This window comes from Ursus arctos, unplaced genomic scaffold (assembly GCF_023065955.2).
Source record: "Ursus arctos isolate Adak ecotype North America unplaced genomic scaffold, UrsArc2.0 scaffold_7, whole genome shotgun sequence".
Taxonomy (NCBI): Eukaryota; Metazoa; Chordata; class Mammalia; order Carnivora; family Ursidae; genus Ursus; species Ursus arctos.
In genome coordinates, this window is record NW_026623089.1 from 33,703,352 (window position 1) to 33,715,651 (window position 12,300).

At 38.0% G+C, this 12,300-nt stretch overlaps 1 protein-coding gene across 5 annotated transcripts in view; it reads left to right on the top strand.

The window, feature by feature from the left end:
- Window positions 1–12,300, top strand: part of CPEB3 (cytoplasmic polyadenylation element binding protein 3) — a 178,538-nt gene that overhangs the window by 55,273 nt on the left and 110,965 nt on the right. The window lies entirely within an intron of this gene.

Here is a 12,300-nt window from a genome sequence, read left to right on the forward strand (position 1 = left end):
TTAAGCATCTGCCTTCGGCTCAGGTCATTACCTCTGGGTTCTGGGATCAACCCCTGCCTTGGGCTCCCTACTCAGTGAGGGGTCTGCTTCTCCCTCTCCCTCTGCTCCTCCCCCCACCCGTGTGTGCACGTGCTCTCTCTCTCTTCCCCCCCCAAATAAATAAATCTTTAAAGCTGTTCTTTTTTTTCTAAGATTTTATTTTTTAAGTAATCTCCACCCAGTGTGGGGCTTGAACTCACAACCCCAAGATCAAGAGTCACATACTTTACCAACTGAGCCAGCCAGGCACCCCAAGAAAGCTTCTTCTAAAAAATATTCGGTGATGTGGACATTTTGGAAATTCTGACTGAATTTCCCTTAATCTAAATTATTGCATTTTACGTTATGATCTCTGAAGTACCTTAAGATAGCATTACTAGAATTATACAGGCTTTATTTTAAAGTAAATTTTTTTAACCTTCCACATACCAAATATTTTAATAAATGTAGATGCTTTGCATTTTAGATGCTTTAATATGTTCATCTTTTTTTTATTGGAATGGTTGATATACTTCTTTTTTCTTCCCTCAAGATCCATTTATTTATCCTGTAGAGAGAGAGCGCACGTGCATGAGTGTGTGCAAGTCGGGGAGGGGCAGAGGGAGAGAATCCTAAAGCAGACTCCCCACTGAGCATGGAGCCCAATAGGGGCTGGATCCCATGACCCGTGAGATTGTGACCTGAGCTGAAACCAAGTGCTGAATGCTTAACCAACTGAGCCACCCACGTGCACCTTTAATATGTTCATCTTAAGTGTGGTAATAATTAAATTGAAGATTAGGATAAGGGTTTATAAGTGTTCTTTTCTTCCTGGAATGCTTACATAACAAATAATTTGTGTGTAGATAGCCTTCTTCAAGGGCACCTGATCTATATTAAAAACTAATTTAATATTTAGTTTCCTCATCTGTAAAATAGAGAGTGTAATACCTTATAGCACAGTTGTAAAGATTAAAGATGTAAAGATTAAATAAAGTAATCTAAGTAAAGTTCTCAGCACAGGTTCTGGCATGTATTAATCATTATATGGTAACTATGACAATAAATTTTACAAGTTATACACATCCATTTCTCTCTCCCCAGAGGCAGATTGATGGAGGCAGATTGATGTTTTTATAAACCTGCATTATCTTATATCAGAGATGGGCTGGGCATAAAGGGGGCTAGGGAGTAAGCCCTGCTCAAATTCAGAAGTCATAAAGCTTTAAAAATGGTTAAGACGGTTTGCGCTTTGACCAAACTATCCTATTATATTTGTTTTGTTACTTAATCTATTTTTATTACTGGTCTCATCTGGAATCAGAATTATAATAAACTTGAGATGTGGGCTTTTTGTTTGTTTTCCTTTCTCCTTCCATTAGAAGAGAAGGGTTCAAAAACTGAGAAAAACTGATGTGCTTCTCTTCTTCTGTTCCCAGTCCGTCAACTTGGAGTCAAATTTTTTGGTACTTACCAGGCACCCTGCTTAAAAATAAACACTTGTGTACATTGGTGACCTCTTCACTGGTGGCCAGGGAGTGACAGTGAAGAACTATAGCCCATAGCTCTTAATCTGTGTGTACACTGGGCATAGCATCACCTTAGTTTCTGAAAGGAGGAAGAACCTTAGCTGCTAGAGCTGCTATAACAGACACATGAAAAGATGCTCAACATCACTCATCATCAAGGAAATACAAATCAAAATCACGATGAGATAACACCTCACACCTGTCAGAATAGCTAAAATCAACAACACAAGAAACAACAGCTGTTGTTGAGGATGTGGAGGAAGGGAAACCCTCTCGCACTGTTGGTGAGAATGCAAACTGGTGCAGCCACTGTGGAAAACAGTATGGAGCTTCCTCCATACCGTTAAAAGTAGAACTTCCCTATAATCCAGCAATTGCACTACTAGGTATTTACCCAAAGGATACAAATATACAGATTTGAAGGGGTACATGCACTCCAATGTTTATAGCAGCATTATCAACAATAGGCAAACTATGAAAGAGCTCAAATATCCGTTGACTGATGAATAGATAAAGAAGATGTGTGTGTGTGTGTGTTTGTGTGTTGGAATATTACAATGGAATATTATTCAGCCATCAAAAAGAATGAAATCTTGCCATTTGCAACAACATGGATGGAGCCAGAGTATAATTATGCTAAGTGAAATAAGTCAGTCAGAGAAAGACAAATACCATATGATTTCACTCGTGTGGAATTTAAGACACAAAACAGATGAACATATGGGAGGAGAAAAAAAGAAGGAAACAAACCATAAGAGACTTTTTTTTTTGAGTAGGCTTTATGCCCAGTGTGGAGCCCAATGTGGGGCTTGAACTCATGACCCTGAGATCAAGACCTGAGCTGAGGTCAAGAGTTGGGTGCTTAACCAACTAAGCCACCTAGGTGCCCCAAACCATAAGAGACTTTTTAACAATTGAGAACAAACTGAGAGTTGATGGAGGGAGGTGGGTGGGGGATGGGCTAGATGGATAATGGGTATTAAGGAGGGCACTTGTTATGATGAGCAGTAAGTGTTGTATGTAAGTGATGAACCACTGAATTCTACTCCTGAAACCAATATTGCACTGTATGTTAACTAACTTGAATTTTTTTTGACCAATAGTGAAGTTTATTGAGTGATAGAGTACAATGCTCCCGAAGAGGGAGGGGACCCAAGAGGGTTGCCCAACTCACTAGAACTTAAATAAAAAGCTGAAAAGAAAAAAAGAAAGGATACTTTGTAGCTAGATCATGTTGGCACAGTTTTGCTTTATTGCTTTCATTGTCATAGGGCAGTCTTTCTTTCCCTTTCTTTCTTTCTTTCTTTCTTTCTTTCAGGGAAGAAGAGGGAAGGGGAGAGGGAGAGGGAGAGATAATCTTAAGCAGGCTCCATGCCCAATGTGGAGCCCAATACAGGGCTTGATTTCATGACCCTGAGCTCATGAACCAAAATTAAAGTAAGACACTTAAGCAACTGAGCCACCCAGGTGCCCCAGGACTATTTGCGTAAAAGTAGCTGTGTTTTGCTGCTCAGTTTTTAAATACAAGGATCATAGAGGGTAACAGGGGGCCACAGCAGAAGCGTTCACGTCGCGGCCCCTGTCAGATTCTGGTGAATCTGCGAATTCTGCTGTGTAACTCCTCATTTATCCATTTAAGCCAAACAACAATTGAAATGAACAGGGGCAGGGCTGACTTTGGTGTTTATGGATATAGGTGTCCTTTGTGGTCTAGTAATAGTTCTAGATAGAAGCTGGAGCATATCCTTTTTAAAATGTGCCTTGGTTACAAGTATGGGATAAGCTGGGTCTCTGAAGGACACAGCACATCACTCTAAGATTGGAATCTCTGGAATAAAAAAAAAAAAAACTCCTTAGAAACAATGGGAGAGAGAACATGCTGTTTGTGGGCAATATGGTTAATAACTGCTGGTAGGTCTCTGCAGGAGTATTAAAGACGTCCTTAGAAATGTAAATGACACATTGTGACAAGGGATGGCATTAGTTATTTGACTGGCAGTAGGTTTGCCTCTTGAGCTTTACTACTGTCTGATTTAGATTTTATTACCTGAGTCCTGTTGTGGCTCTTGAATGGAACAGCTACAGTCAAGACTTTGCCTTCCTTCAGTCATAGCTGAAGAAAGTTACTAGATCTTATGTCCTATACCTAAAATAGACAATTTGCAGGTAGTATCATAGTTCCTGTTAAAACATTAGAAAAACTTTAAAAAAATAATACCTTTCTTAAGATATAATTAACATACCATAAAGTTCATTCACCTTTTAAAATTTTATTTAAATGCTGTGGTTTTTAGTATATATACAAAATTGTGTGTCAATAATCACCATCTAATTCTAAAACATTTTTGTCACCTCAAAAAAGAAACACCTTAACCACCAGCAGTTAATTTCAGTTACCCTCTTGACTACCCCAGCCGAGGCAATAAGCAGTCTACTTTCTGTCTCTTTGGCTAATTTACCTATTGTGCGTATTTCATGTAATTGGAATTATACAACATGTGATCGTTTGTGACTGGCTTCTCATAGTGTTTTCAAAGCTTATCCATGTTATAGCACATATCAGTACTTCATTTTTTTAATTGCTGAATAATATTCCATTATGTGAATGTACACAATTTGTTTATCCATTTACCAGTTGATGGGCATTTGGGTAGTTTCCACTTTGGGGAAATTATGAATAAAGTTGTTATAAATATTTGTTTACCGGTTTTTGTATGGACGTATGTTTTTATTTATCTTGGGTAAATACTTAGGGTTGCTCGGTTATACGGTTTAGGGTATGTTTAACTTTTTAAGTAGCTCCCAAGTTGTTTTTCCAAAGTTACTGTACCATTTTGCATTCCCACCAGTAATTTATGAGAGTTCTAGTTGTTCTGTGTCCTCATCAACATTTGGAATTGTCAGGGATTTCTTTGTTTGCTTTTTAGTCATTCTAATAGGTATGCAGTTCTTCATCAGTTTTAAGTGAAAATCATGTCATATGAAACCATCTGAAGGATGATTAAAGTGTAAAAAAAGCATTTACTGAAAGCCTATGATGTGCTAGGCCCTCTGCTAGGTGATGGGAATACGAGTAAGACACATCTCTGCTCCCATAGAATTTGCAATTTATTGATGATGGTAGACATGTAAAAAGTTATAACAATATACTGAGTTAATGCTAATTATTTGGAGCAAAAATATTGGGGTGGGGAAGGAGAGTCACAACTATACTTAGAATTGGTCAGTTTTATGGAAGGATTTTGACATTTATGATCAGTAGAAAGATAACAATATGAAGGGCTACATGTATTTTTGCCTAATATTCTAAGGTAGGTTTTGGTTGCAAAGGTTAAGCCTCTCCCTGCATTATCATACCTAATAAACCAATGCCTAATAGGCTGCTTGGGTTGATATTCTGCTTGCTAACCACCTAGTGATTTGGGGCAACGCCAGTTAGTCCCATATGCCCAGTAATCAAGGAAGGGGGCAACTCTAATTTTTGTAGTTTCTTGAAGCCTGCTCTTTTGAGCGTTGTATTTATTTTTCTCCCTTTCTATATCCTTCCTAGGTCTGGCTTTCTGCCTTTTACCTAACACACTGCTAAACTACTCCTGCTCCTTTTTTAAGTGCATATTACTTAGCTCTGAAGTCTTTACCATAGTCAGAAATGGTAGCAATGGACATTTGTACTTTTTGTCCAGTTCACCTCTTTACCCTTCATCCAGCTAGATTTGGCCTTGATATATAAGTTATTTCAAGTGAATAAGGTGATTCCAAAAACCATGTTTCTTGGTGTCTGGTGAACTGGGCTTCTTACCTGGTCTGGGTGGCAAACCAGTGAGAAGAGCTGTGTAGGAAGATTGGGGATAGCCAGGAGCTGGAAGAGGCTAGGTGAAAATTGCCATTTGTCGTTCTCATCTGATTGTTGAATGAAACTATCATCTTGCTTTTTTTTTTTTTTTAAACTCCTTAAGAACCTTAGTTAGTTTGGTTTGCTTTTAACAGCAAGAAAAAAAAATAATCTGATTAGAAAAAAAAAAAAGGTTAAAGTAACTGGAATTAGTCAACCTCAAGAAGGAAAAGATGAGGAAGTCGTAATTTCTTTGTATACCCTAATTGTACCCCAGGCTGTATTGAGGGTTCTTGAGAATTTTTTGTATGGAAGACTGGGTTGAACAATAATCTTAAAGAATATTAAAATTTGCAGCAGGTCCTGATCAGTTATTTCTCTTCTGAGAATAGAGAAGGGAGAAAGGTTTCAACTTTGTAAGGACTTTAGGTTAAATATAAGGAGCATTATCTGCTTGCTGTTGAGTGACAAGGAGAATCTACGATCATGTTTTCCAGAAGGCTACAAATGTAATAGTCTCATTTGGAATGGTTAAAATTGACCACAGACTGAAGAACTTGATACATACTGAAGATGGGATGAAAATCTTCATTTGAAAAGTTATTTTTTCCCCTTTCTGTCATGTGAGTGACAGGTTTTCCTTTATTTGGGAAAGGTTTTAATCTTAGGGCAAATGTATGTCAAGCTGCTCAGTACTATAGTAAAGTTCAATTTGATCTAGGAACCTCAGTTTTTGATAGATTCTGACAAATAATGACAATAATTGGTTTAGAACTATAAATTCCTAGACTTCTGTTTTGTGATACATAGAAATTTTATGTTACTACTCCTCTAATTGTTTGTTGCCCCCATCTAGTATTTGTTGTTACATGTCCTGTCTATTCTTTATGGTACTCTTAAGCAGATTCTGTGCTTGAAATCACTACATGTTGAACTTTCGGACTTATTGGCTCTTCGGTTTTTACTCAGGACTGATAAGTTGTATAGATTCTTATGTTTTGTTATTAGTAGAGTCTTTCATAGAAACTGGAGATCAGAAAACCATTATGCTAAAGTAGATCAAGCATGGAACAGATGCAGTTAAAGGGCCAGAACAGAAATTTTGAGAAAACTGGGGGATGGGAAAGAAATCTCAAAATCAGAAATTATTTTATAGAATGTATATGGAAGTAATTACTTGACTCTTTTAATATAGTTACTATGCATATATTTTGTAGGAGGGGTGTGTATATGGTTGGGTGGGGGAGAGGCAGGAACATACCTATTAAAAGGGACCGATCTCAGAAGCACAGTATTGGTCGAAGAAAGCAAATTGCAGAACAATATGCATACTTCTTGCTTAGGGGAATAAATAACATGAAACATTTTTCTATGGGTACATATATGTATGAATGTATTTTTAAACATCTGAAAGAATACATACCAAATGTATGTAGTGGTCTGAAGAGTATAAGAAGGCAGGATTGGAGACTTTTGCTTTTTCTGTAATAGTCTTTTGTTTGTTTGTGTTCAGGAAGAATGGATTTATGTGTGAGTTATGTGATTAAATGTTCATTTAAAATAAGTAAAGCATATTAATTACCACTAACAGTGTTTATAGTGTAAATAGGAAGCTGAGATAGTTTCAAATAATGTAAACCCATTAGAATATAAGAGTGGTAGGGGTGCCTGGATGGCTCAGTCGGTTAAGTGTCCAACTCTTGATTTGGGCTCAGGTCGTGATCTTGGGGTCATGGGATTGAGCCCCGTGTTGGGCTCTGTGCTGCGTGTGGAGCCTGATTGAGATTTTCTCTTTCTGCCCCTCCCCCCCCATAAAAAGAATTTAGAAAGTAAGAGCAGTAGAGTGGAAATTTAAAAATGGCTAGTTTTTGAGTTAATCTTCCCATATATGTTGAATGCATTTAACTTTGAAATGTTTTATCCATACTTATGTTGAAACCATATGATAAATGTAAAAACCTTCCTTCAGTAATTCCTCCTGTTTTTCTATATTGTTTCACAACCCCAATTATCCTTTCCTAGCCTTTTCAAACATCTACCCACCTTTTGATTTTTGATCCTGCCTGTGCCTCTGTTTTTGCTAGCCAAGTGCCCACTGTCTATGGGACACAAAGCAACTGATCAGTGTAGAAGTTCTGGAACATTACTGGCATAGACTTGAAAGTCACAGACCTGGGTTCACATCTTGCTTTCTGCCTAGCTTTGTGACTTTGAGCAGTTACATAACCTTTGTGAGCCTCAGTTTTCTCTTCTGTGAGATGGAGATAATGCTGACCCTATAGGGTTGTGGTGAGGGTTGAGATCATGGTAATAAAGCATTTAGCCCAGTTCCTACCACATAGTAAACACCATGATTAATTTTATCATTTGGTTCTGGAGCTGCTTTTTCTCAGCTGTTGTTGGGCCCTTACAGCCTTCTATCTTGTATCTCTAAGAGAGGATATGTCTGGGGATAAGCCAGAAAGAATAGGAAAGGGTCCTAGATTTCTCTTTCAAGAAAAAGGCAGGTGAATGGATTAGGGCTGGTGGAGGTGGGTCTGTGGCAATGCTAGAGGGTAGATAAGCTACTTCTTGAGTTTAACTGTCATTTGAATAAGAGTAAATGACTAAGGGCAAGTGAGGATTAATTAGGTTGCCTGTGTGCCAGGGTGGTGGTCAAAGAAGCCCCTCTCTGAATGTGTTAGGATTGGGTTGAGGGAATGTTTGTGAAAAGGATTTAAGGTAGAGGGAGTCAGAGGAAGTCAGGCAGTAGAGTGAGACTCCTTCTTAAGAGTACAGTTCGGATTTGAGTGGATTGGGGCCTTGGCTCTGTTGCTTACTGTCCTGTAATATTGGGCCAGTTATTAATCTCTCCAAGATTTAATTGCTTAATTTATAAAATAGAGTTGTGAGGGAATGCATTTAGCGTGCTTAGAATAGTGACAAGCACGTATTAAATACCTTATAAATTTACTAATATTAAGTCAAGCTGAGGGAAGAAAATAAGCAGGGCTAGTGAACTGTACAATGGGAGTGGACTCCCTCTATGTACAACCAACTGTTGTCATAGGTTATCTTCAAAGAAAGAGCCAATAATGGGATGCATTATTTATAGATGTTCTAATACTTCCTGATGTATTTGCTTGTTAAAAACAAATGAAAAAAGATGTGTTCCTTATTTTCCCTATATTGAGAACCAAAACTTACTTAAAGAAAGCTTAAAAGGTTAGTTGCCACTTCTAACTTTTGTTGTTGAATGATAAATTATGGTCTGGTTTTCTCTATGTATGATTTCTGCTTGAATTTCACTGCAAATTTTGTAGTGTTTCTGTCCTTTTTATTCTGTTTCTTGCAGTTGTTAATCTGGTTAATCAGTTGTTTTTTAGCAATGTTTACTACTTATGGAACAAAAAGGATGAATAGTATGCTGCAAATATAAATCAGTGAGTCATAGATGAATAAATTTTAATGAGAAAATAAGTCTCCGCATTGAAATTTGTTCAATTAAGAAGGCTGTGCAAATTTTGTCCTGCATTCCACCTGTCATCTTTTCATCTGTTCAGCACTAGTGAACCTCTGGGTTTTTAAATATATGTCCCAGTACTCTAAGGTGGCATCATAGAAGTTTCTTTGTGTTCTTGCTAATATTCCAGTAGCCACCACTGTACAGATGCCTTGTTGTACATTCTGTCATTTAGTACTGAAAATAACCATAGGAAAAATTATCATCATTTTATAGATGAAGATACCCAAGGTTTAGAAACTTGTTCAGAGTGACGTGCCAGCCACTGGCAGAGCCAGAATTTGAAAATCAGATGGCTGATTTCAGAGTGTGTACTTATAAATGCCAGACCACCAACTGCTTTCCTAACCCGCAATCAATGAGAGACTGCAAAGCTGACCCTTGGCAAAGTGGCCATGCTTGTTTCTTTCCTGCTGCTATCCTTGTAGTCCCTCCCTCACTTCACCATTCCATTTTACTGATCAGATACAGGTTTGAAGGCTTAACTTGAAGAATCATCCAGTCTAGTGGTTCTCAAATCTTGCCAGTCAAAAGAGTCACCTGGGACACTTATTTCTTTTAAAATTATGACTAAGTTGGTTTTAGCTGGAGCCCTGGAACCTGCATTTTAACCATTCTACATGTGATTTTGACAATTTGACAGGTTTGAGTACCACTTCAGATGCATGAGTCCCCACCCAAACGCCCCCTCCAATTTTCCTGACAGTCATTTAATAATCCAATATTGTCTTCTGACGGGGACTCACTACCATCTTGCCAAGAAGGTCATTTCATTGGTATTTAGATGCAATGCTGTGCTTCTATAGAACTTTTCATTTACTATCCTGTCTGGACCAGATCAGTTTCTTTGGGCTTGTGTCTGTACTCCATAGGTATTGGCTTTGAGGTTAGATCCAGGCTGGAATCTTCTCTGAACCTCACCTTTCTCATTTGTGAAATGAGTATATTGTTATCTACCTTGAAGAATTATATCAAGAACTAAATGAAAAAAATAAACTGTCCTGACTGGAAAGATTCTTGAATGCCTTCAAACAGCCATTTCTTTTAGTCCCTTCACCTTATCAGTCTTTTTTGAAACAGTCCCACACCTTCAGGGCTCTAGTTAGCAGTGTGGAAATTATATATATACATATATATATATATATATATATATATATATATATATATATATATATATATGAAGGCTCCTAGACATCCATTCCAGGATTGTCAGTGCCAGAAATAGGTTGTCATTTTGACTTCTCATCCGTACACTTCCTTTTTTTTTTTCACCTGTGGCCTTTCCTCTGGACAAAGAATATGATACCTCTTATGGGGACACATAAGCCAACATTTCTGGAAATTCAGTTTTACTCCTTAAGTAATTGGAGTTTCCACTGATAACTTGAACCCAGTGCAAAACAAATGATCTGCAGGAAGACCTTAAAGGTAAAAGACCTTATAAATTATATAGAGACCAAAATGGAGAACCAAAGAAAATATTTTATGTCTCTTTCTTATCCAACAGTAGACAGATAATTGATGACTGTTAAAAAGAAAAAAATGGGGAAGGGTGCCTGGATGGCTCAGTTGGTTAAGTGTCTAACACTTGATTTCAGCTCAGATCATGTTCTCAGGGTTGTGAGATTGAGCCCCATGTTGGGCTCCGAGCCCAGCGTGGAGTCTGCTTGGGATTCTTTCCTGCCTCCCTCCTGCTCTGTTCCTCCCCTACCACCCCCCACCCCATGCTTTCCCTCAAATAAATAAATAAAATCTTAAAAAAAAGAAAAAAGGAAAAAAAATGGGGTGGAGGTAGCAAGTGAGAGAGGGCAGTGGCAGTAAACTAAGAAATGTTGAATGCTTGCTCTTTGGCAAACACGATGTGAGTAAAATAAATACTTAAGTAATTTCAACCTAATCTTCACAGGTAAGTTCCCATTTTACCAATGAGAGTACAGAAGACCACTGAGAATAACTAAGACAAGCCTCATACCTGGTCAGATGGCAGGTCCAGATTGAGGAGACCTGGGATTTTTCAGAATGTGATTTTTAAAAAATTATAATACATACATGTTCTTTAAGAAATAAATGTCTTAGTTTCCATTGTACTGTACACATTCCCCTGTCAAAACACCTGTCATTCTCTTATTTTAATTGGTTATGTCTCTCTCCTTCTACTAGTTACTTGTACATAGGGACTAGGTTGCAACATTCATCTCTGAATCATCAGGGCCTAGTATAGGAGTTGACCCTTGACTTGTGCATTAAAGATTTGTAAAAATGGAATTTCTGTCTGTTTGAAAACATCTGCACCCTCCACCCCTACTCCTCATCTCTGAGTTTAAAGAAAAGTATAGAGTTGTAAGGGTTATTAGAGATACTCTACCTCAGTCCTCTCATTTGTATAAAGGGAGGAATTTCAGGCACACACTGGAGAGACAGATCATGATGTACCCCAAAGCCCCCAATTGATAGTAGTTATTCTAGCATTCTTGCCTCCTGCTTCTCAGTTCAGGGCTCTTCTTAGAATCTGCATGTATACATTCTGCTTTCATTCATTCAGTACCCTCTGATTCTCCTTTATGCTCAGTGCTGAGGAAATGCCACTTTCCTTTCTGCCTCCCCGAATAAATATACAGCCGTGCTTTCCAGAAACCAGAAGAAAAATAGCTTCCCAAGAGTTAAGACTTAAGCTAGAAAATGATCACTGAAGTTGGATTTTTACCTGTTGTATCCCATTTTGCTCATCCAGACAGTTACTTATTATTGTTGTTCATTGGAGACGATAAGTGATCATTTGTAGGGCTGGGTAAACTGTTCAGGACCCTGAAAATAATCTCTCATTGCTATAGTTTGATTTGGTGTGGTTGTTGAAATGTGTGTTTTGCTTTTCTTTTTTAAAGATGTATTTGTTTATTTGAGAGAAGAGCCCACGCGGGCGTGTGGGGGGAGGGGGCATGGGAGGGGGAGAGGGAGAGTAAATCGTAAGCATACTCTGCTTTGAGCCCAGAGCCCCACACAGAGCTCGATCTCAAGACCCTTAGATCACAACCTGAGCTGAAATCAAGAGTCAGATACAACCGACGCCACGTGCCCCTGTTTGCTTTTCTTAATCAAAAGCAAACTTAATCTGTAATGTAATGTATTCTGTAAGGTTAAATTAAGCTGTGAGTTGTGCTTCCTTTTAGCTCAGACTCGTAAAAATAATTTGTACATGATGGTTTCCCATGGGCTTGAGTGAAATGTGGTGGAACGATGATTTTTCTTCACTTAGGTTGTGTTAGCTCTCTACTTTCAAAACGTTTTTGACTCTAGCATCATGTAAACACTATCTTGGGTTAAAGTTTTTTCATGTGAGTGCTTTTCAAAAGTTAATTTTAGTAGTACTTTGGACACATTTTAAGTTTTATAGAGTATATCTAATGTATGGAACTTACCAG